The following is a 25419-nucleotide window of genomic DNA, read 5'->3' as shown; positions in this document are numbered from 1 at the left end:
TACCCGTACCTACCCGTTACCAATCACTACCCGTACCTACCCGTCACAAATGTACCTACCCGTTACCAATCACTACCCATACCTACCTTTTACCAAAGTACCTACCCGTTACCAATCACTACCTGTACCTACCCGTTACCAATGTACCTACCCGTTACCACTCACTACCCGTACCTAACTGTTACCAATGTACCTACCCCTTACCAATTACTACCCATACCTAACTTACCAATCACTACCCATACCTACCCCTTAATAATCACTACCCATACCTACCCCTTAACAATCACTACCCATACCTAACCCTTAATAATCACTACCCATACCTACACGTTACCAATGTACCTATCCATTACCAATCACTACCCATACCTACACATTACCAATGTACCTACCCCTTACCAATCACTACCCGTTACCCCAACTTCCTTCTTTTACCTTCAAAAAATGTCCTGAGCTGAAATAATTCCCAATAATATGTAACCAAGGCCTACCAGCTAAACACATATGTGACATCCCTGGGGAATGGAACATGACATGAGGCGGTGGCCAAAGTCTACAAATCTCCCTCCAAACAATCCATGAATATATCTTCCCTTCCCTACATACAATCCATGAATATATCTTCTCTTCCCTACATACAATCCATGAATATATCTTCCCTTCCCTACATACAATCCATCAATATATCTTCCCTTCCCTACATACAATCCATCAATATATCTTCCCTTCCCTACATACAATCCATCAATATATCTTCTCTTCCCTACATACAATCCATCAATATATCTTCCCTTCCCTACATACAATCCATCAATATATCTTCTCTTCCCTACATACAATCCATCAATATATCTTCTCTTCCCTACATACAATCCATGAATATATCTTCCCTTCCCTACATACAATCCATCAATATATCTTCCCTTCCCTACATACAATCCATCAATATATCTTCTCTTCCCTACATACAATCCATCAATATATCTTCTCCTACTTCAAACAATCCATCAATTTATCTTCCCTTCCCTACATACAATCCATCAATATATCTTCCCTTCCCTACATACAGTACAATCTATCAATAGTTACATAGTTGGTAAGATTGAATAAAGACAGTCCATCCAGTTCAACCTGTGTAGGTGTGTGTGTTTGGAAAAATCATTTCCCATATCCCCGTATATTGTTTTTGCTAAGTTATACATCCAAAAATTTTTTAAAACTATCCATGCTTCCTGCCGACACCACCGATTGTGGAAGAGAGTTCCACATCCTTACCACCCTGACTGTGAAAAACCCCCTATGCCGATTAAACCACCTACGCCGGTTAGACCCCTTTCACACTGGGGCGCTTTGCAGGCGCTACAGCGCTAAGAACAGCGCCTGCAAAGCGCCCTGTGTCTCCAATGTGAAAGCCCCGAGGGCTTTCACACTGGAGCGGTGCGCTGGCAGGACGGTAAAAAAAATCCTGCCAGCAGCTTCTTTGGAGCGGTGAAGGAGCGGTTTATACACCACTCCTTCACCGCTCCTGCCCATTGAAATCAATGGGGCAGCATGGCTATACCGCCGGCATAGCGCTTTGCGGTGGTTTTAACCCTTTCTCGGCCACTAGCAGGGGGGTAAAACCGCCCTTGCTAGCGGGCTAATACCGCCGCTAAAACAACGGTAAAAATAGCGCCGTTTTACCGAGGACGTCGCCCCCCGCCCCAGTGTGAAAGGGGCCCTTAAACCGCCTCTCCTCCAATCTCATTGTGTGGCCCGTGTCCTCTTACACTCCCTGGGACTGAAAAGTTTCATACTTACGCTGGGATCACCGCTGAGATATTTGTATATCACAATCATATCTCCTCTCAAGTGTCTCTTCTCCAGGGAGAATAAATGTAGTGCTTTTAGTCGTTCCTCATAATTGAGGTCCTCCAGTCCCCATATTAATTTAGTTGCCCTTCTCTAGACTCTCTCCAGCTCCAGCACATCCCTTCTGAGGACATGTGGCCAGAACTGGACGGAATACTCCAGATGCGGCCGAACCAGAGTTTTATAAATTGGTAGAACAATCGTCTTATCTCTGGAGTAAATTCCCTTTTTAATGCATTCTAATATTCTGCTGGCTTTTGTAGCCGCAGCTTGACACTGCATGCTATGGCTCAGTCTGTCTTCTACTAGGACCCCTACATCCTTCTCCATCCTGGAAGCCCCTAGGGGTTCTCCCCCTAATGAGTAATTTATATTTTTACCCCCCAAGTGCATTACTTTACATTTTTCAATGTTAAACTTCATTTGCCATGCAGTAGCCCACTCCTTTAATTTATTCAGGTCCTCTTGTAAAGTTTCTATATCTTGCTGTGTTGTTATTGCCCTGCATATTTTTGTGTCGTCAGTAAACACTGAGATCGAGCTTTTTATCCCACCCTCTATATCATTTATAAATAAATTCAACAGAATTGGTCCCAGGACAGAGCCTTGGGGTACCCCACTAACCACTCTAGACCACTCTAGACACGTTATTTATCACCACCCTTTGGACACGACCCCTTGGCCAGTTTTCTATCCAAGAACAAACCTTATGGTCCATGCCTACAGACCTCAGCTTGTAGATTAAGCGTTTGTGGGGGACTGTATCAAATGGTTTTGCAAAATCCAGATACACCACATCCACTGGCCTTCCTTTATCTAGATGGCAGCTCACTTCCTCATAGAATGTTAATAGGTTGGTTTGGCAAGAGCGACCTTTCGTAAACCCATGCTGATTACTGCTAATGATACTGTTTGCATCAGCATTTCTTGGATATGGTCCCTTATCATCCCCTCAAATAGTTTACAAACTACCAACGTTAGGCTGACAGGCCTATGGTTCCCAGGAATAGATCTCTGCCCTTTTTTGAATATTGGTACCACGTGGGCTTTCCACCAATCAGCTGGTACCAATCCTGTCAGTATGCTGTCCATGAAAATTCGGAATAGTGGTCTGGCTGTAACCTGACTGAGTTCTGTAGCCTCCCTGGCGGTTTTCCCGAGTGTGGCTCGGGGTTAAAATTCAGTCCCATTAGCGGTAACCCCGAGCCACACTCGGGATCGCATTGCAGGATCCTGGGGCGGCGTTACTTACCTTGTCCCCGGGATCCTGCGATGTCCCCCGCAGTGTCCGAGGGCTCTGTCCTCCTCCCGAAGCCTCTCTGTGCCAGGCTCCGTTCCCTGCGAGCGGCGCGACGCACGGGGGCGGAGCCTGGCGGCAAATTAAAAAAAAAGTAAAAATCATAACACATACAGTACTGTAATCTTACAGACTGTCCCCAGTGCTTTGTCCTATGCCCTGCATGCAGTTTTACATGATATACACTGTTCTTTCTGCCTGGAAACTGGAGATTGTCCATAGCAACCAAAAAGTGTCCCTTTACGTCAAAAGTGGCTTTAGACCAGCTAGAAAACAGCGATAGTAAATTAGAACACTTGCAGAATTGAGCGATAGTGAATTGTGGGGAAATTTATTTTATTACTATTTTTTTTTTATTATTTATTTTTATTTATTATATTATAATTTATGTTTTTGTGTTTCAAACTTTATCATACCCGGGATATCTACTAGACTCTGGTTTGGACAGATTTAAGTGTGTTATTGTTAAGATTTACAGACCTACAATATAAAACGCCAAATTTCCATGCAAAATAATTGTACTGCTTTCAGCACCTAAAATCCGAAATAATCATACCGCCAGGGAGGTTAAGAACTCTCAGGTGTAAGCTATCTGGTCCCGGTGATTTAGTTATGTTAAGCTTCTGTAATCCTTTCCGGACTCCGGCCTCTCTTAGCCACAATGGTAGGTGTGTTGCTAACAATACTGTTGTGGTCGGTATACCCATCCTTTTCCTGTGTGAAGACTGAGGAGAAGAAAGCATTTAGCACAGCTGCCTTCTCCTTGTCATCTGTAACCACCTTCCTTTCCTCATCCTTTATTAATATATTTTTAAAAATACTTGGGATTATTTTTACTCTCCTCCGCTAAGTGTGTCTCTCATAGTCTTTTTTAGCCACTCTGATTGCCTTCTTACACCTCACAATGCATTCTTTGTATTTTTGGAATGCTGACACTGACCTCTCCGCTTTGTACTTTTTAAAGGCCTTTTTTTGTCCTTAAAGCAGAGGTACGCCCCCCCCTCCCCCCCCACGAAAATTTGAAAGTCAGCAGCTATAAATACTGCAGCTACTGACTTTTAACATATGGACACTTACCTGTCCAGGGAGCCCGCAATGTTGGCACCCCAGTCGATCTCCGGATCAGCTGTCGGGTGCAGCTGCAGCCATTTCTGGTAAGGGAAACCGGCAGTGAAACCTTTTCCTTACTGCGCATGCGTGAAGCACGCTGCTTTTTCTAATTGGTCCGGCGGTGGAGGTCAAAAACAGGTACCCATTCTCCCCTCCCCCTGAAAGGTGCCAATTGTGGCACCGGAGGGGGGGAGGAGATGGATAAGCGGAAGTTCAACTTTTGAATGGAACTTGGCTTTAATATGACATTTTATGTTTTGGTTCAGCCACCCAGGTTTTTTAACCTTTGTTATTCTATATTTATTACCCCTTGGAATGCACTCATGATACATTTATTGAACTACTTATGGACCGCCCACCGCAGTTGTACATCGGCTGTTTGAAGAGGAATATCACTGTTATGGCAGCAGCTAGCTGCCATAACCCCGGTATCTTCTTCAAGAGCGGACGGTCCTCTTTCAAGTAAAAGTAGTCTCTGCAGGGGATTCGTCGAAAGATCACTTTTATCCCCCCCGCCACCACCCCCGTCCCCCCCCCCCCCGCCGCCTCGATTCGGTCGTCGCCGCTTACCGGAGCCGTCGTTAGCGGATGAGATGTTTGGGTCCTTTCCCCTCACAGGCTGGATGCCGAGTGAGGGAAAGATGGCCCCAGCTCGGCTCTATAACATTGGATAGTTGGAAGCGACGTCAAACGTCACTTCCGCCCTCCAGTCTTACAGAGAAAAAAATGTTTTATTGCAAAAAAAAAAGACTTTTTTTTTTTTTTTTTTGCAATTTAGGCTCGGTTCACACTGGGGCGACTTGTCAGGCGACCTAGTCGCCTGACAAGTCGCCTCCCGTTCTGTGCTATGGAACCGTTCTAATTGGAGCGACGCAAGTCGCTCCGACTTAGAAAAAGGTTCCTGTATTACTTTGGGGGCGACTTGGGGCGACTTGCATAGACTTCTATGCAGAAGTCGTCTCGCAAGTCGCCCCGGCAGTCGTTTGCAGGTCGCCTCGCTGAGGCGACCTGCAAGTCGTGCCGCCCATGTGTGAACCGAGCCTTAGTGTAAATATGAGTGTAGCCAAGTCCCGGGGCCCTTGAGGCCTAATGGTGACCTCCAGGGTTAGGGACAACTGACATCCTTCTGTGTAGATGGTGGGTTACAAGGCTTGGTGGGTGTAATGCAAGGTAGATTGATGGGTGCCAGACACTTCTTGATTGCAAAGAGATTTTGTCTCCTAAACAGAGCTGTGGGAGAGAGGGTTAGGGCAGGACACCCATTAGTAGATGCAATGTTAATTGACTCCGAGACTTCTAAAGGCAGACAGCCATGCAGGGAAAGGCATCCAGCCAGACACCACGTCTGCATGAGTAGAACCGCTGTCTCCTATGGTAACAATCTTGTAACAGTTTCCAGCACAGTTGCAATGAACTCCTCCACTTCTTCTACAACCTCCTATTGTAGAACTTTACTCAGCTGAGCTCACAGCCTTTCACTAGACTAACAGATCCAATAGCCACTGGATCTCCTGAGCTCTTCCAATCTTCTCACTCAGTATCTTCCTCAAGCGTCACCCCCGGCTTGGCACACAATAATGCTCCGCAAGCGTCACCTCCACTGGCTGGGTCCCTGGCTTGGCACCTGCTGAAGTTTTCCCAATTCTTCACTGTCCCCGGCTGGTGAGATTAAAGCTCAGGTACTTGCTTCACCTACTCACAGTGGTCTCCGGTAGCAAAGTGGATGGTCTCTTAGTGGCGACAGCTTTCCCCTCTACCTCCAACCACAGCTGGTTCTCTGGACGGCAGAACCGTTGCTTCTGGTTGGACTGCAAGCCGCGGTCCCATCCCTACGCTGCTCTCTTGCTTCTGGATAGGCTCTCAGGCAGTTTAGCAGCCAGATGTCCCCGGGATAGGCCCAAGGCTTATGGCCTAGCTGTCAGGGCTGGCTCAGCCCTTCCTTCTCTGAGCTGGCCGCTCAGCTGTCGGCTAATTGCCAGCTCTCATCTCTCTCCACAATTAACCAGATGTTGTGGATCTGCTCGTCAGTCCCGCCTACTTAAAGATCTCCAGCTCACTTCATTCCTGCCTTCGCCTTGGTCAAATCACAAGAAACCATCTCTTGCATTCCTGTTTAAAGACTGGCTTTGCTGACATCCCTTCTGGCTCCTTATCCTGCTTGCTGTTCCTCTACTTGGATCCCTGACTTCTGGCCTGGCTGATTACCCGATCGGGTTACTGAACTCTGGCTTGGCTGATTACCCAATCTGGTTACTGAACTCTGGATTGGCTGATTACCCGATCTGGTTACTGGACTCTGGCTATGCTTTGACTACGCTTACTCTTTTTCCCTTTTTTTTTATTAAAAAACAAGTCCAGGTGGCAAAGAACCCCAATCACCTGACTCCACCCAAATAAATAGGCTCTCCCAGCAGGCTGAGGGACCCAAGAAAATACCTGCCCATTGGCTGAGACACCCCATTCATTCGTAATCTGTCCTTGAAATGCCCTTGTCTTATCTAATGCCACCAGATACTCGGCCATCTAGCGACAGAAGAGAGAAGTGCAGCAATTCCAGAATAAGGGCAAAATCAGTTGACCTCCTGACAATTAGCCAAGGCAACTATCACTTGGCAAATAAATTCTGCCTAAACATCAGGGCGCTACATGAGATCTGAGGTCTTTTTGACCCCAGATCTCACATTTAGGAAGTCCTGTCATGCTTTTTTTTCTATTACAAGGTATGTTTACATTTATTGTAATAGGAATAAAAGTGACCCAAAATTTATAAAAGGACAGTGTAAAAATAAAAAGTAAAATAAATAAGAAAAGAAAAAAATAAACGTGCCGTCCCGCCAAGCTCGCGTGCAGAAGCGAACACATACGTAAGTCGCGCCCGCATATGAAAGTGGTGTTCAAACCACACATGTGAGGTATCACCACGATCGTTAGAAGGAGAGAAATAATTCGAGCACTCAAAACTGGTAACCTGTAGAAATTTTTAAACGTCGCCTATGGAGATTTTTTTTTTTGTTTTTGCAAAATCTTTTTTATTACATTTTTCATTAGCATACAAAATTAGCCCATGCAGGGGCCAAACCTTCCCCACACAGGGGCAGTTCTTCTGATGCGGCAACATACCGCAACAGGGCACAACATAAACAAACTAACTTATACTATAACCCCAATGTGGGGAGAGGTTCAGTTCAGGAGAATCTGTGCTCAAATTGGTACCAACAGGATAATGCAACATGAGAGTAGTTGGGTCAATATACTAACAGACTAGAGATATAGTGTTAATCTAGGAATTGGTTACTGCATCAGTTGCCGTGGTATTATCATCTAGCCAACAGGTCCATACCTTTTCAAATTTTTGTGGACAACCCCTGCCCGAGTAGGTGGCTTTATACAGGGATAAACTGGCATTCACTAGGCTTTTCCAGAATCTGGCAGAGAGGGGAGACAATTGTTTCCAGTTCATTGTCATAGCCTTACGAGCATAGTACAATAGCAGGGATATGAGTATTTTCCTGGCTCTTAGCATTGACAGTTGTTCCACCAGCCCCAGCAGACAATATTTAGGATCATAAGGAACACGAGTCTTAGTGACCTTAGCAATCACCTGGAGTACTTCTTTCCAATAATGTTCGATTGCTGGGCAAACCCAAAAAATGTGGAAAAAGTCACTCGGTTGGTAGGAGCAGCACCAGCATGCCGGAGAATGCGCCGGTGACTAGACATGTGCATTTCGTTTCGTTCCGAATTGAAATTCGGACAAATTTTTCATTATTCGGTAATTCGGTTGCATCCGAATTTCCGAATTACAAAAGTGATGATTTTAAACAAATCCGAAAAAAAAAGCGAACGAATTCGAATTGAATTCGAAAACATATTCGAATCGAATTCAAAAACATATTCGAATCGAATTCGAAAACAAATTTGAATCGAATTTAAAAACAATAGAAATCGATTTTCTAAAAAATACAATAAAATAGAATATAAAATCATAAAGCAATAGAATACATATATATAATATTTTTTTTTATTCTGTTTTATTGTTTTTCTATGCTTTTCTTTTCTATTATTTTCTATTCTAAAATAGTCTTTTCTATTCAAATTCATTCTATACGAAATTCGAATTTCGGAACATGGCTTCTGAAGATTGAATTTCGTATAGAATGAATTTGAATTAGAATAGAAAAGATTTGAATAGAAAAGAATAGACTAGAAATTCGAATACCATATAGAACTAAATCGAATTTGAATAGAAAAGCTTAGAATAGAAAAGAAAGTAATAGAAAAGAATAAACTAGAAAAACATATATTGTATTTTATTCTATTCTGTTCTATTGTTTTTCTATTCTATTCTTTTTTATTATTTTCTATTCTATTCTAATCTTTTCTATTCAAGTTCAAAATCATTCTATACGAAATTTGAATTTCGGAAAATGGTTTTTTATATATATATATATATATATATATATATATATATATATATATATATATATATAACCATTTTCAGAAATTCTAATTTCGAAAATCGAATTAGAATAGAAGAAAATAATAGAAAAGAATAGACTAGAAAAACAATAGAATAATATATATATATATATATGTTCCAAAGGTTGCTGCACTTAATGTGTTGCTTTATTCCATCAAATCTTTAGAAAAAGATTACAAAGCAAGTAGAGTCATTCCAAACAAAATCATTACAATCATCTGTTCAGACAAAGATTACCTTTCAGGCTGATTTGTTCGCACCCTCCCTTAGATCAGTCAGAACACATCTAAACTTTATTTTTATATATACAAGGTCAGTGGGAGGACCTGTTTGCTGACACTAGATTGAAAGCTGTGTGTGGTTCTCCTCTACACTTATATAATATGTATATATATATATATATATATATATATATATATATATATATATATATATATATATATATATATATATATATATATATATATATATATATATATATATATATATATTATTATTATTATTATTATTATTATTATTATTATTATTATTATTATTATTATTTATTTATTTATTTATTTCTATTCTATTCTAATCTTTTCTATTCAAACTATATATATATTTTTTTTTTTTTTCTATTCTGGTCTATGGTTTTTCTATGCTATTCTTTTCTATTATTTTCTATTTTATTCTAATTTTTTCTATTTGAATGCAAATTCATTCTATACGAAATTGGAATTTCGGAAAATGGTTATATAGAAATAGAATGAAATTGAATTCTAATAGAAAAGACTAGAATAGAAAAAACAATAGAACAGAATAGGAAAAAAAAAAATATATATATATATATATATATATATATATATATATATATATATATATATATATATATATATATATATATATATATATATATATATGGAATTTGGTACAGAATGAATTCGAATTTGAATAGAAAAGATTAGAATAGAATATATTATATTTTTTTCTATTCTGTTCTATTGTTTTTCCATGCTATTCTTATTTTCTATTCTATTCAAATCTTTTCTATTGGGATTCGATTTCATTCTATATGAAATTCGAATTTCACAAAATGGTTATATATAGTTTACTTTTTCAAATTCGGTCAAATGTTTTCGAATGCGGTAGAATTTTTTCGAATTTGATAGTTTTTTTTCGAATGCGTTAGAATTTTTTCGAATTTGATCGTTTTTTCGAATGCGGTAGAATTTTTTCGAATTTGATAGTTTTTTTTTTCGAGTGCGGTAGAATTTTTTCGAATTTGATAGTTTTTTTTCGAATGCGGTAGAATTTTTTTCGAATTTGATAGTTTTTTTCGAATGCGGTCGAATTTTTTCGAATACGGAACTAAACGAATCCCGAAAAACGAATGTAACTAATGCAACTAATTTAACTAAACGAATTTAGTTAAATAACAAATCGAAACTAAACTAAACTAAACAAATGTTTTCATCCTGCACATGTCGGTGACATCTGGTGCAGCCTGTGAGGCGTGTAGTGAGCTCTATGCACAATTTTGTATTGGACCAGTTTGTCCCTAGCTGAGACCAGAGGGGAGAAGGGAAAGTCCCTAATCTCCCTCCAGTCGTCCTCGTCCAGCTCCGGTATGTCCCCCACCCATTTCCTGTGGAGGGGGGACAAAGCGGGGCCGGCAGCAAACAGCAGGGACCCGTGGAGCTGAGACGTGGGTTTCTCCAAGTCCTTCACCCGAAGGGTGGATTCGAGCTCCGAGTATGCCAATTCAACTGGTTGGCCTAAGAACTGACACCTGTAGGCATGAGCGATTTGAAGATACCTAAAATGGGCCCATGCAGGCACATTAAATGTGGTGCGTAAAACGTGAAAGGGGGTGAGCTCCTATGGAGATTTTTAAGGGTAAAAGTTTGTCGCCATTATATGAGCGGGCGCAATTTTGAAGCATGACATGTTAGGTATCAATTTACTCGATGTAACATTATCTTTCATAATATAAAAAAAAAAAATTGCTAACTTAACTGTTGTCTTATTTTTCAAGTCAAATATATGTATTTTTTTCCCAAAAAATTGTGCTTGTAAGAACACTGCGCAAATACGATGTGACATAAAGTATTGCTACGACCGCCATTTTATTCTCTAGGGTGTCTGAAAAAAATATATAACGTTTGGGTTCTAAATAATTTTCTAGCAAAAAAAATGATTTTAACTTGTAAACACCAAGTCTGAAAAATAGGCCCGGTCCTTAAGTAGTTAATCTATTCCTAAAGCACTGAGCATTGAGCGCAGTTTAGAAAAGTTGTCTTTTTTGAAATTTAGTGTTCTTGTACCCCCCTTGTGCCTCCCTTTCCTATGATTTAATACGGAATGTAATAATTCTGTTGTCGCTAGTTTCCAAGTTGTCCCATATTTCCACATCTGCAATTACATCTGTATCATTTGTAAGTAAAAGATCTAGCAATGCGTTACTTCTAGTCAGGGAATCCACCAATTGGACCATGAAGATGTCCTGCAGAACATTTAAGAAATGACGGGCCTTTAACCACTTCCCGCCCTGCCTATAGCAGAACGACGGCCGGGCGGTGGTTCAGTTATCCTGACTGGGCATCATATGATGCCCTGCAGTATAACAGCCACTGCACGCCCATGAGGGCGCGCATCGTGGTGATCGGTGGTGCGGTGTGTCAGTCTGACACACCGATCTTGGTAAAGAGCCTCTGGTGGAGGCTCTTTACCACATGATCAGCCGTGTCCAATCACGGCTGATCACGATGTAAACAGGAAAAGCCGTTGACCGGCTTTTCCTCACTCGCGTCTGACAGACGCGAGTAGAGGAGAGACAATCGGCGGCTCTCCTGACAGGGGTGGTCCCCCCCTCGGATGCTCACTGGATCACCAGGGAAGCCGTCAGGACCACCAGGGAAGCCCCCAGCATGTGGATGGCCAGGTACGCACCCCAGGGCCATCCACATATAAAAAAGAATGCCCAATACATGCCAATCAGTGCCCACAAATGGGCACTGACTGGCAACATTACAGAAATAAAAAAATAAGTGATGCCCAGCAATGCCACCCACTAGTGTAATCAGTGCCACCCATCAGTGTCCCTCAGTGCCACCTATCAGTGCCCATCCGTGCCCATAAGTGCCCACCTATCAGTGACCATCCGTGCCACCTATCAGTGCCACCCATAAGTACCCATCAGTGCCACCCATAAGTACCCATCAGTGCCGCCTATGAGTGCCCATCAGTGCCACCTATGAGTGCCCATCAGTGCCGCATACCAGTGCCGCCTATCAGTGCCCATCAGTGCCGCCTATCAGAGCCCATCATCAGTGCCCATCAGTGCCACCACATCAGTGCCACCTCATTGGTGCCACCTCATCGGTGCCGCCTTATCAGTGCCCGTCAGTGCAGCCATATCAGTGCCAGTCATTGAAGAAGAAAACTTACTTATTTACAAAAAAATTTAAGAGAAACAAAGAAAAACTTTTTTTTTTTTTTCAAAAATTTCTGTCTTTTTTTATTTGATGCGAAAAAAATAAAAATCGCAGAGGTGATCAAATACCACCAAAAGAAAGCTCTATTTGTGGGAACAAAATGATAAAAAATGTGTTTGGGTACAGTGTAGCATGACCGCGCCATTGTCATTCAAATTTGCGTCAGCGCTGAAAGCTGAAAATTGGCCTGGGCAGGAAGGTGTATAAGTGGCTGGTATTGAAGTGGTTAATGAGTGGGCTGTCCCTATCGCCCAGTGGATGTTGGGATAGTTGAAGTCCCCCATTATGATGACATTTCCCTGTCTTGCTGCCATTTTTACCTATGAAAGGAGATCCAACTCCACCTTTTCCCTCAGGTTAGGGGACCTGTAACATACCCCCACTAGTCATTTCCCGCTTACTTCAACCCTTTGGAGTTCCACCCATATGGACTCCACCTCCCCCCTTCCCATAATCAATATATCTTCCCTTCCCTACATACAATCCATCAATATATCTTCTCTTCCCTACATACAATCCATCAATATATCTTCCCTTCCCTACATACAATCCATCAATATATCTTCTCTTCCCTACATACAATCCATCAATATATCTTCCCTTCCCTACATACAATCCATCAATATATCTTCTCTTCCCTACATACAATCCATCAATATATCTTCCCTTCCCTACATACAATCCATCAATATATCTTCCCTTCCCTACATACAATCCATCAATATATCTTCTCTTCCCTACATACAATCCATGAATATATCTTCCCTTCCCTACATACAATCCATCAATATATCTTCTCTTCCCTACATACAATCCATCAATATATCTTCCCTTCCCTACATAGAATACATCAATATATCTTCTCCTACTTCAAACAATCCATCAATATATCTTCCCTTCCCTACATACAATCCATCAATATATCTTCTCTTCCCTACATACAATCCATCAATATATCTTCCCTTCCCTACATACAATCCATCAATATATCTTCTCTTCCCTACATACAATCCATGAATATATCTTCCCTTCCCTACATACAATCCATCAATATATCTTCTCTTCCCTACATACAATCCATCAATATATCTTCCCTTCCCTACATAGAATACATCAATATATCTTCTCCTACTTCAAACAATCCATCAATTTATCTTCCCTTCCCTACATACAATCCATCAATATATCTTCCCTTCCCTACATACAATCCATCAATATATCTTCCCTTCCCTACATACAATCCATCAATATATCTTCCGTGTTTATGATGGCGAACGCCGTTCTGTACAGCGCTGTGTCGGCTCAGGTGTTGGCAGGCGCAAAATTTAGGTACTGCAGTTTTTTTGCCGCTCCTCAAGCGTACGTATTTTACGATTTGACATGTTTGGTATCCCTTTTTTCAATGCAACCCCATATTTTATATTATAAGTATTGTGTTTGTGGTACTTACATTTAGTTTTGGGTATTTTTACTGGAATTTTGGGTTTAATGATTTTACTTTGTAGAGAAAATCCAATATGCTGCATAGAAAGCAACAAAACAAGACAATATTTTTGCTTGTAGCTGATTGGCTGATGGAATACAGCAGAGTCAGCAGAGCTTCTCCACATCCACCGAGTTATGTTTTACAAAGATCTGCGGGCCAAATAAATATGTGTATTAAAAAGTCCCCTCCCCCCCTCTCACATCATTGACAAAGCTTAGGGAAAATTCCATATCAGGGTGAAAATTCCTCGTTTAATGGTCCTTGAAGTGGGGTATTCTCCGCAAAGCAAATTATCTCTGCATTTACTAAGCTAAGGGAAAATTCCTTGTTTAATAGTCCTTGCATAAAGTGGGGTATTCTCTGGAAAGTGAATTATCTCTGCATTTACTAAGCTAAGGGAAAATTCCTTGTTTAATGGTCCTTACATTAAGTGGGGTATTCTCTGTAAAGCGAATCATCCTCTCATTCACTAAGCTAGGAGAAAATTCCCTTTCAGGATGAAAATTCCTTGTTTGATGGTCCTTGCATGAAGCGGGGTATTCTCTGCAAAGCGAGTTATCTCCACATTTACTAAGCTAAGGGAAAATTCCCATTCAGGGTGAAAATTCCTTGTTTGATGGTCCTTGCATGAAGCGGGGTATTCTCTGCAAAGCGAGTTATCTCCACATTTACTAAGCTAAGGGAAAATTCCCATTCAGGGTGAAAAATCCTTGTTTGATGGTCCTTGCATGAAGCGGGGTATTCTCTGCACAGCGAATGATCTCCGCATTCACTAAGCTAAGGGAAAATTCTCTTTCAGGGTGAAAAATCCTTGTTTGATGGCCCTTGTATGAAGCGGGGTATTCTCTGCAAAGTGAATGATCTCCCCATTTACTAAGCTAAAGGAAAATTCTTTCAGGGTGGAAATTCCTTGTTTGATGGTGCTTGCATGAATCCGGGTATTCCCTGCAAAGCGAATGATCTCTGCATTCTTCAAGCTAAGAGAAAATTCCTTGTTTAATAGTCCTTGCATGAAGTGGGGTATTCTCCGCAAAGCAAATTATCTCCGTATTTACTAAGCTAAGGGAAAATTCCTTGTTTAATGGTCCTTGCATTAAGCGGGGTATTCTCTGCAAAGTGAATGATCTCCCCATTCACTAAGCTAAGGGAAAATTCACTTTCAGGGTGAAAATTCCTTGTTTGATGGTGCTTGCATGAAGCCGGGTATTCCCTGCAAAGCGAATGATCTCCGCATTCATTAAGCTAAGGGAAAATTACTTGTTTGATAGTCCTTGCAGGATGCAGGATATTCCCTGCAAAGCAAATCATCCCTGCATTCACTAAGCCAGTGTTTCTCAACCCCAGTCCTCAAGGCGCCTCAAGGCGCCCCAGCAGGTCATGTTTTCAGGATTTCCCTCAGGTGAAACCGCTGTGGTAATTACTAAGGAAGTGAAACTGATCAAATCACCTATGCAAAATAATGGAGAGCCTGAAAACATGACCTGTTGGGGACTGGAGTTGAGAAACACTGCACTAAGCTAAGGGAAAATTTCCTTTCAGGGTGAAAATTCCTTGTTTGATGGTCCTTGCATTAAGGGAGGTATTCTCTGCAAAGCAAACGATCTCCGCATTTACTAAGCTAAGGGAAAATTCCCTTTTTTCGGGTGAAAATTCCTTGTTCAATGGTGCTTGCATGAAGCCGGATATTCCCTGCAAATCGAATGATCTCCGCATTCATTACGTTAAGGGAAAATTTCTTATTTGCCTTTAGTAAATCAGCCCCGTCGCTGTTTAACAGAATTCTTGGCGTTCTTGTAAACGCCAATGAGGTTAATGCAGCAGAATGACTGCAGATGGATTGTGAAGTGCATCGGATGGACACTAACCGCTTCAACATGATAAACAAAACTCCTTCCAAAACGCAGCAGCCGATTGGGTGGCGAGACCATTAGCTTAATAATAGATGAGAGCCTTTCGGTACCGGGCTGGCCCCGTGTTTATCATTTGCTCTGATCTAATCTGTTCTAGGTGCCCCCCCGGGAGTTCCGCCAGCTGGTGGTGCCCCCGGTTCCCGGAAAGGGGAGCCCTGCGCTTTCCTGTAATACAAATTGATTATCATTGAGGCGTTTAACTGCGGAGATTGGATACCTGCAGTGGCCATTCACATTTCCAGGCAGATGCCTCGGCGTGGAGCTCGTCTAGACAGAAGTGTTTTATGGGCTGTAATGGCCTCATATAAATTTCGGCTTTTACAGCGCTGGGGATCCCGGAAAGCCTCGCTCATTGTCATTTCAAATCAGCCAATCGATTTACGCTCTTCGGTATAGCAAGGAGCCTTCCTCATCATGAAGAATGAGGATGTGGATTTCAGCCGGTCCATACCTGTTACCCCTCCCAGTGGTGGACCTCCTCTACCATCATGAAGAAGGAGGATGTGGATTCCAGCTGGTCCATACTTATGGTACCCCTCCTGGTGGTGGACCTCCTCTACCATCATGAAGTATGAGGATGTGGATTCCAGCCGGTCCATACCTATGGTACCCCTCCCAGTGGTGGACCTCCTCTACCATCATGAAGCATGAGGATGTGGATTTCAGCTGGTCCATACCTATAGTACCCCTCCCATTGGTGGACCTCCTCTACCATCATGAAGTATGAGGATGTGGATTCCAGCCAGTCCATACCTATGGTACCCCTCCCAGTGGTGGACCTCCTCTATCATCATGAAGAATGAGGATGTGGATTTCAGCCGGTCCATACCTATGGTACCCCTCCCGGTGGTGGACCTACTCTACCATCATGAAGAATGAGGATGTGGATTCCAGCCGGTCCTTACCTATGGTACCCCTCCCGGTGGTGGACCTCCTCTACCATCATGAAGAATGAGGATGTGGATTCCAGCCGGTCCATACCTATGGTACCCCTCCCAGTGGTGGACCTCCTCTACCATCATGAAGAATGAGGATGTGGATTTCAGCTGGTCCATACCTATGGTACCCCTCTCCGGGCGGTGGACCTACTCTACCATCAAGAAAAACGAGGATGTGGATTCCAGCCAGTCCATACCTATGGTACCCCTCCCAGTGGTGGACCTCCTCCACCATCATGAGGAATGAGGATGTAGATTCCAGCCGGTTCATAACTCTGATACCCCGCCAGGTGAGGGACCTCCTCAACTATCATTACTGGTCCCCGCTTTATATTGTGAAACAATGGGTCAGAGCTGCAAATATTGTGTTCCTGTTATTTTCCCTACAGCACATTGATATCCAAGATTTCATTTGAAACACTTCTATTTGTTGGATGAATGTCAAACACATTTGTGCATGCTGCCTGAGTTATAGCTGTAATTTCTCTAATAGAGTAATCCCTATGATTGCTAGCGCCATCTAGTGTCCGAAAGGGGGTATATTTTCTCATTGAAGTGTCGCAGAAAACTATACCACACTTTGGCACCTAGATGGAGGTCAGTGGCATTTAAACTTCTTGCTGACCACATGAAGCATATGAGCGGTGGCGAAGAGGGTGGGCTTTAAACGCAGCATTGCAACGCCTGCAAATGGCTACTCAACTGCCTCTGAAAAGTGATCTACAACGGATCACATTTAAGAGGGGTTGTAAAGTTCCCTCCAATGTGATTGAGGCCTTTAGGGGGTCTATACACCATTCATTGGATGAATATCATACACATTCGGGCATGCTGCACAAATTTAGGCTGTAATTTCTCTAATAGAGTAATCCCTATGATCATCAGTTGCCTCTAGTGGTCAAAAGGCAGTATTACTGAAATACCTCAACAAGAGAATATACCACAATGATAGTGGGGTGGGGTTTTTTGACCCGACCACCAATGATTGTGAAATTGTTTGGGGGGGAGGAGTTTGGTCCAGCCCACGCCTAGGTGTTGGGGGGAGGAGTTTGGTCCCGCCCACGCCTAGGTGTTGGGGGGGAGGAGTTTGGTCCCGCCCACACCTAGGTGTTTGCGATCGCGGACAGATTTGCTGAGATTCTACCCACAATCCCAAAACGCTTTGCAAAACTGACAAATCACACCATACCTGTTCAGGTGCAATTCATTTTTAATGGCCCCTAAACATGGGTGCGATTCTGTCGCGATTCCCATGCAATAAATCGAGCTGCAATCACTGCAAATCGCATCGCACAGAGCTTGGCGCCCAAAAAAGGGGCTTCCTCTGGGCGACAAGCTTTGCAATATTGCGGTTTGCTGCGGTTGCAGCACAATTTATCGCATGACAGTTGCGGCAGAATCGAAGCTGGATCGCACCTAAACAAGCACGGTGTGATTTGTCAGTTTTGCAGAGCGTTTTGGGTATCGCCGGAAGAATCGCGGCAATTCCGCCTGCGATTGCAAACGCCTAGGAGTACACTGACCTCAAAGTGAGTTTTTCCTTGACATCCAGCCATTGCACACAATGCATTTCCATCCTCCAGGGGACTTGTACTGAAGAATACAGAGCTGCATCCATGTTGCCCATCCCTCGCCTGTTCCTGGCCAGGAGTAATGAAGCGGGGGGGTCAGTGGGACTGGACCTGGAAATTAGCCATCAATTCTGGGCCAATGAGCTGTGGATCAGAGATTCCCCACGAAGGGGCGGGGATGGCTGTGACATCACATGACTATATTAGATCCATGTCATTGTGGTCATATTAGGGCAACCATGGCACAAGCATCCCCGTCCCTTTTATAGAAGTGTAGCTGCGACACAATGACAGCTAACTTCCAGGTTCAACAATGACAGCTAACTTCCAGGTTCAAACCGAGCCCAAGCTCAACCCTTCTGGCCAGTGAAAGGAGAAGCAGTGCAATGATGAGCTCATGTCACCATCACTCTGCTCTCTTCTCCTATCAGCATGCTTCATGTCAGAACATGAACTGATTGACTCCTTGTGCTGCTTCTTCCTCTCACACTCCAGCCCTGCTGTACAGGGACTGATGCTAGGTCATGTTCAGGTCATTATACAACTTCCACCATAAAAAATATGTTCAATGTATTAATGAATAAAGATTTGCCTTAACCATTTCCCTGACACCAATGTAACTGCTACAGCAGTCAGGAATGTGTGTCAATCTGCGACAGTTGGTTGTCAGATGGAAGGGTTTGGGCAGATGTACAACTTCCACGCCCCTGGGAACATTCATACTCCCTCGTCATGTTTCCCTGGCTCCACGCTCCGATTGGTGGACCTGGACCCGACATGGAGAGTGCTGCCAGGTAGGGAGGTGGAAGGCCAGCGAACGTTTGTTGAGCTCCCCTACTTGGTAAGAACCCGGGAGAGACATGGAAAACATCATTCTGCTGTCACTTTCCCCAACCACTGTCATTGCTCCCAACTGTCTATGATTTGGAGGGGCTGTCCCAGATTTGAAGGGACTGTCCCGGATTTGGAGGGACTGTCCCGGATTTGGAGGGACTGTCCCTGATTTGGAGGGACTGTCCCGGATTTGGAGGGACTGTCCCTGATTTGGAGGGACTGTCCCTGATTTGGAGGGACTGTCCCTGATTTGGAGGGACTGTCCCGGATTTGGAGGGACTGTCCCTGATTTGGAGGGATTGTCTCTAACAGTGGCGGCTGATGAAGTTTTTGGATGGGGGGGCGCCAGACCCTGCCCATCATTTTTGACCCCTCCCACTTCTCATAAACCACACCCTTTATATAATTCACCCACTCTGTCCCCTGTATTCCACTTATATCAGTTATACTATTTAACAGTAGGGAGTAGCACTACAGCCTCGTGGTCCCAATAAAGTACAGAATTATAAAACAGATTGAGCAGAGACTGTCCCTGCTATATGGAGGATGCAATTTGAAGTATCTCAGGCTAAGAATGATGTTTTTCTTACCAACAATGCTGAGGGCTACGATTGCATCCACTGACACCAATGCTGGGAGATACTGCAGCCACTAGCACCAATACTGGGTTTTACCAATACTGCCACAAATGCCACTAACACCAATGATAGGACTTATTTTTACTCCCACTTTTTTTTCAGTGTGTTGCAGCACAACAAATGCATCAGGACTGAACGTTTTGGCTGTTGGGGTGCCTTACAGCCCCTTCAGACTTGATGCTATCCAAGAAAATGTATTGCTTTTTTTGTGGTCCTGTGGAAGTGCCAGGGACTACACGTGAGGCCTTTTCAAGTCTACCACCACCTCAAGGCAGAGTTATAATATGAGTAGGGCACATTAAGAACAATTGCTTCTATGTGCTATTGTGGTGACTGCTTTAATCAGGGCCAGAAAAACTGACATATAATCTTTATGAATCATTTTCAAGTTCAACCCGTCCCTCATGTTGTGTAGCGGCGGCCGTGCTCTCTTACCTTCCCTGCTGCTCCGCTCGGGCCGAAGAACGGAGCTGCCGACATCACTTCCGGCTTTCGCCTGTTTTGCGAAACCCAGAAGTGATCTCGAGATTTGAAAAACAATGCTCCCGCCCGTAGAATCACAGTGCTTTTACGGGCGGAAGCTACTCGCGCTTCGTATTGCGCCGCAAGGCGGGTTAGACGCCTGCAAATGAAACGCCACGTCTGCAATCTCGTGATTGCATTGACGTGGAGCTTCCCACAGTGCCCCACAGTGCACTTTGTTAAAGGACTTTTTTTTTTTTGTTGTTCTTAAAGGGGTCATTTAAATTTTTTTTTTTTACTACTGGGGGGGGGGGTGGCTACTGGTCCCTAATTTGGAGGGACTGTTCATGATTTGGAGGGATTGTCTCTGATTTGGAGGGATTGTCCATGATTTGGAGGGACTGTCTCTGATTTGGATGGACTGTCCCTGATTTGGAGGGACCGTCTCTGATTTGGAGGGATTGTCCATGATTTGGAGGGACTGTCTCTGATTTGTATGGACTGTCCCTGATTTGGAGGGACCGTCTCTGATTTGGAGGGACTGTCTCTGATTTGGAGGCACCGTCTCTGATTTGGAGGGATTGTCCCTGATTTGGAGGGATTGTCCCTGATTTGGAGGGACTGTCTCTGATTTGGAGGGACTGTCTCTGATTTGGAGGGACTGTTCCTAATTTGGAGGGACCGTCTCTGATTTGGAGGGATTGTCTCTGATTTGGAACAAAGTCCCTCTGCCCCTCTTTCCTCCTCATTTGTCCCTCGTTGTTGGTCTGATCTATATGATTGTATATAAAATGTATTATTTGTCTCCCAGTGATAAACCTTTCATCCCATTTCTAAATTGCTGCATTTGTACATTTCCAAAAAAACAGCATAATTGAATATCAGTGGTAAAAAAAAAAACACCAATCATTTTTTTGTTTAAATTTCCTTTAATGGGGTGTGGCAGGGGGCGTGTCCTCTGCCTACATACTTTTGCTAATTGGTGTCCCTTGTTCCCATCTCAGAAAGTTGGGAGGTGTGCTCTGTGGCTGGATCTATACCCCATTAGGTAGGTGAGACATCAGGGGTCTAATAAATCGCTGATATCTCCGCAAAGAGAACCTGTCATGTCAAAATAGTATTACATAGCAGACTTTCTGTCCCCTATGCAATAAAAATAAAATTTGGTGAAAAACAGTGTCAAAAAAGCACTTAACCCCCCCCCCCCCCCGCAACAAATACCAAGGCCATTATGCTTTTACTTTTCAGGGGAAAAAAGAGGCAGTAAGGTTTACTTTCTCTTTAAACGGGTTGTAAACCCTCGTCGTTTTTCACCTTAATGCATTCTATGCATTAAGGTGAAAAACCTTCCGTAGTGTGTACCCCCCCCCCAGAGCCCCCCTTTTACTTGCCTGAACCCGTTCTTTCCAGCGACGAGAACGAGCACAGCAGCTCCAGCCGCTGTCTCGGGTCCTCATTGGACAGATTTATACCAGCATTGGCTCCTGCTGCTGTCAATCAAATCCAGTGACACGGGGGACGGGGCCGAGTACTGCTGTCTGTGGCAATCGACGCAGCAGCAGGACTCGGGAGCGCACCCGCATCAGTTCCCCCATGGAAAGCGGGTCTCCGTGGGGCACTCGATGCGAGGAGGAGCCAGGAGCACTGCCGGGGACCCCAGAAGAGGAGGATCGGGGCCACTCTGTGCAAAACCCCTAAGCAAGACATGTTTGTTAATTTAAAACATAAAAAGCAACAAAACTTTACAACCCCTATGTAGTTTGTACTGAAATTGTGTGCTTAAAAAACTGTGCTCATATTGTGTGACATTGGAAGTACCACCATTTTATTCTCCAGGGTCTCTGCTTTCGGAAAATATATCATGTCCTGGGGGATTTATGTAATCTTTAGGCCTAAGATCATTTTTAAAGGTGCAAAAAAAAAAAGGCTCTGACATTGAAAGGGTTAATGTGTCTTTTATATATATATATATATATATATATATATATATTACACCCCTAAGTGAAAATGTCCAAATTGGGCCCAAAGTGTCAATATTTTGTGGGGTCACCATTATTTTCCAGCACTGCCTTAACCCTCTTGGGCATGGAGATCACCAGAGCTTCACAGGTTACCACTGGAGTCCTCTTCCCCTCCTCCATGATGACACCACAGAGCTGGTGGATGTTGGAGATCTTGTGCTCCTCCACCTTCCATGTGAGGATGTCCCACAGATGATCAATAGGGTTTATGTCTGGAGACATGCTTGGCCAGTCCATCACCCTCAGCTTCTTTAGCAAGGCAGTGGTCATCTTGGAGGTGTGTTTGGGGTCGTTATGTTGGAATCCTGCCCTGCGGCCCAGTCTTCAAAGGGAGGGGATCATTCTCTGCTTTAGTATGTCACAGTACATGTTGGCATTCATGGTTCCCTCAATGAACTGTAGCTCCCCAGTGTCGGCAGCACTCATGCAGCCCCAGACCATGACACTCCCACCACCATGCTTGACTGTAGACAAGACACACTTGTCTTTGTACTCCTCACCTGGTTGCCGTCACACACGCTTGTCACCATCTGAACCAAATACGTTCATTGTGGTCTCATCAGACCACAGGACATGGTTCCAGTAATCCATGTCCTTAGTCTGCTTGTCTTCAGAAAACTGCAGGCTTTCTTGTGCATCATCTTTAGAAAAGGCTTCCTTCTGGGATGACAGCCATGTAGACCAATTTAATGCAGTGTATGGCATATGGTCTGAGTACTGACAGGTTGCCCCACCTCCACCCCTTCAACCTTTGCAAATGCTGGCAGCACTCTTATGTCTATTTCCCAAAGACAACCTCTGGATATGACGCTGAGCACGTGACCTCAACTTCTTTGGTCGACCATGTCGAGGCCTGTTATGAGTGGATGAGTATGGTCTGGGCCACCGCGCTGCAGCTCAGTTTCAGGGTCTTGGCGATCTTCTTATAGCCTAGGCCATCTTTATGTAGAGCAACAATTGTTTTTTTCAGATCCTCAGAGAGTTTTTTGCCATGAGTTGCCATGTTGAACTTCCAGTGACCAGTATGAGAGAGTGAGAGCAATAACAACAAATTTAACACACCTGCTCCCCATTCACACCTGAGACCTTGTAACACTAACGAGTCACATAACACCGGGGAGGGAAAATGGCTAATTGGGCCCAATTTGGACATTTTCACTTAGGGGTGTACTCACTTTTGTTGCCAGCAGTTTAGACATTAATGGCTGTGTGTTGAGTTATTTTGAGGGGACAGCAAATTTACACTGTTATACGAGCTGTACACTCACTACTTTACATTGTAGCAAAGTGTCATTTCTTCAGTGTTGTCACATGAAAAGATAGAAGAAAATATTTACAAAAATGTGAGGGGTGTACTCACTTTTGTGAGATACTGTATATATATATATATATATATATATATATATATATATATATATATATATTGTTACTATAGAAATGTTATCTCAGATCTGATTGGCTGTGATGGGTCTATTCATTATTCTTTGCAGTGACTCCTTCACTGGGAGTAATAATCTTCTAGCCGGAGCTGGTGTGGGGAAAGCGCTGTAATTAATAGACAAAGTGATGGCGGTGACACCTGAGTGACACAAAGTCCTTTTTTCACTTCCGTCCTTTCAGATGATTAATCACAATAAAAGTCCATCGTGCGGCTCGGCGACAGAACTTCACACCAATGACTCATGGCGGATGTGGACAGCCGCGTCTACAAGTCCCTCCACACATCGGAGGATCTTCCTGGAAATGAACAATTCCCAAACATTTTCTTTTTTTTTAGATTTATTTCCATATTTGATTCTTCTGCTAACGTTTCCGCCGTGAACGCAGCTACAGAAATCCGACCGCAAGCGCTGGGAATCCGCCAATGCACTAAGAAGTGATGAGGGATTGCTTGCCATCAGATTTTTATCACATGGATACCAATAGAACCAAAGAATCCAAAATGTCCTCCAATGTGGGTCCAGATATCTCTGAGTTCTCCGGAACAAGCAGACGCATTCCCAGCTGTCCGAAGAACATATAGATATTGTCTGCCATGTTTTTGTCTATTGGCAGCTTAAAGGGGAACTCCACATGCTGTATATTATATATAAGATATATATTTTTTTTAAATATAGCATCAAAAAAACTTGAGTTTTGCTGTAATTCTCACCTCATCATCAGCGCAGTGGGTGGAGCCACATTGAGGTCCTGCACAGAACATCTTCTGGGACAGAGCGAGAAAAAAAGAGGGAAGGAGGGCTATAGAAGGAGAGAATTAGGAATAGAGAGAAAGATACATATAGAAGAATGGAGAGAGACAGATGAGTAGATGGATAGAGAGGAGAGCAGGAAATACTTTCTCATTTATTCCAGATACTTACATAACTCCGACAATTTACACAAATACCAACATAGACCAATAGAACTGAGCGTTTTGTGCTCTGGGTTGCTGGTATGTGAGAACTATAATTGTAATTATAATTGTGTGTTGTAAATAATTGTAACTTGCTTCTCAATACTAATAGGATATGCTGATGAAGTCAATGGTTGGCGAAACGCGTAGAGTTCAGAGTTTAAGACCAGCACTTTTTATGATCTAACCTAATACATTTATGGAAAATTGTTATTGTTATACCTTTTTTTTTATGTATATTTATGCTTCACATGCGCTAGGTCTTTATACTCTAATACACTCAAATCCCATTGGGGAATCCAGGCTACACGCATAACAAGTGTTTGTGGTTTTTATATAAATTTTATGGAATTGTGAATAAACATTTTTCCTTATTATAATCTTCTCGAGTACCCACTTTCATTACCTGAGGTTACGAGTGGCAACCTTTAAAGTGCACAAAGCAAGGTCCATAAAGACATGGATGAGCGAGTTTGGGGTGGAGGAACTTGACTGGCCTGCACAGAGTCCAGAATACATCGCTCCTAAAGCGCCCCTGCCCATTGAAGTCAATGGGCAGGGGCGCTTTAGGAGCGGTGCAAAGCGCCACTGCAACGGCAGTTTGCGGGCGGTTTTAACCATTTTTCGGCCCCTAGCGGGGGGGGGGTAAAACCGCCCCCGCTAGCAGCCGAATAGCACCACTAAAATGACGGTAAAGAGCCGTTAAAAATAGCGATGCTTTAACGCTGACGCCCAGGTGCTTTCAATGTGAAAGGGCTCTTAGAGTGGAGACTGCGAGCCAGGCCTTCTCATCAAACATCATTGCCTGACCTCGCAAATGCGCTTCTGGAAGAATGGTCAAACAATCCTATAGACACACTCCTAAACCTTGTGGACGGCCTTCCCAGAAGAGTTGAAACTGTAATAGCTGCAAAGGGGGGGCCAACTCAATATTGAAACCTAGGGACTAA

The sequence above is a fragment of the Aquarana catesbeiana genome, linkage group LG12 (genome assembly GCF_042186555.1).
Source record: "Aquarana catesbeiana isolate 2022-GZ linkage group LG12, ASM4218655v1, whole genome shotgun sequence".
Taxonomy (NCBI): Eukaryota; Metazoa; Chordata; class Amphibia; order Anura; family Ranidae; genus Aquarana; species Aquarana catesbeiana.
This window is presented reverse-complemented; position numbering follows the sequence as displayed.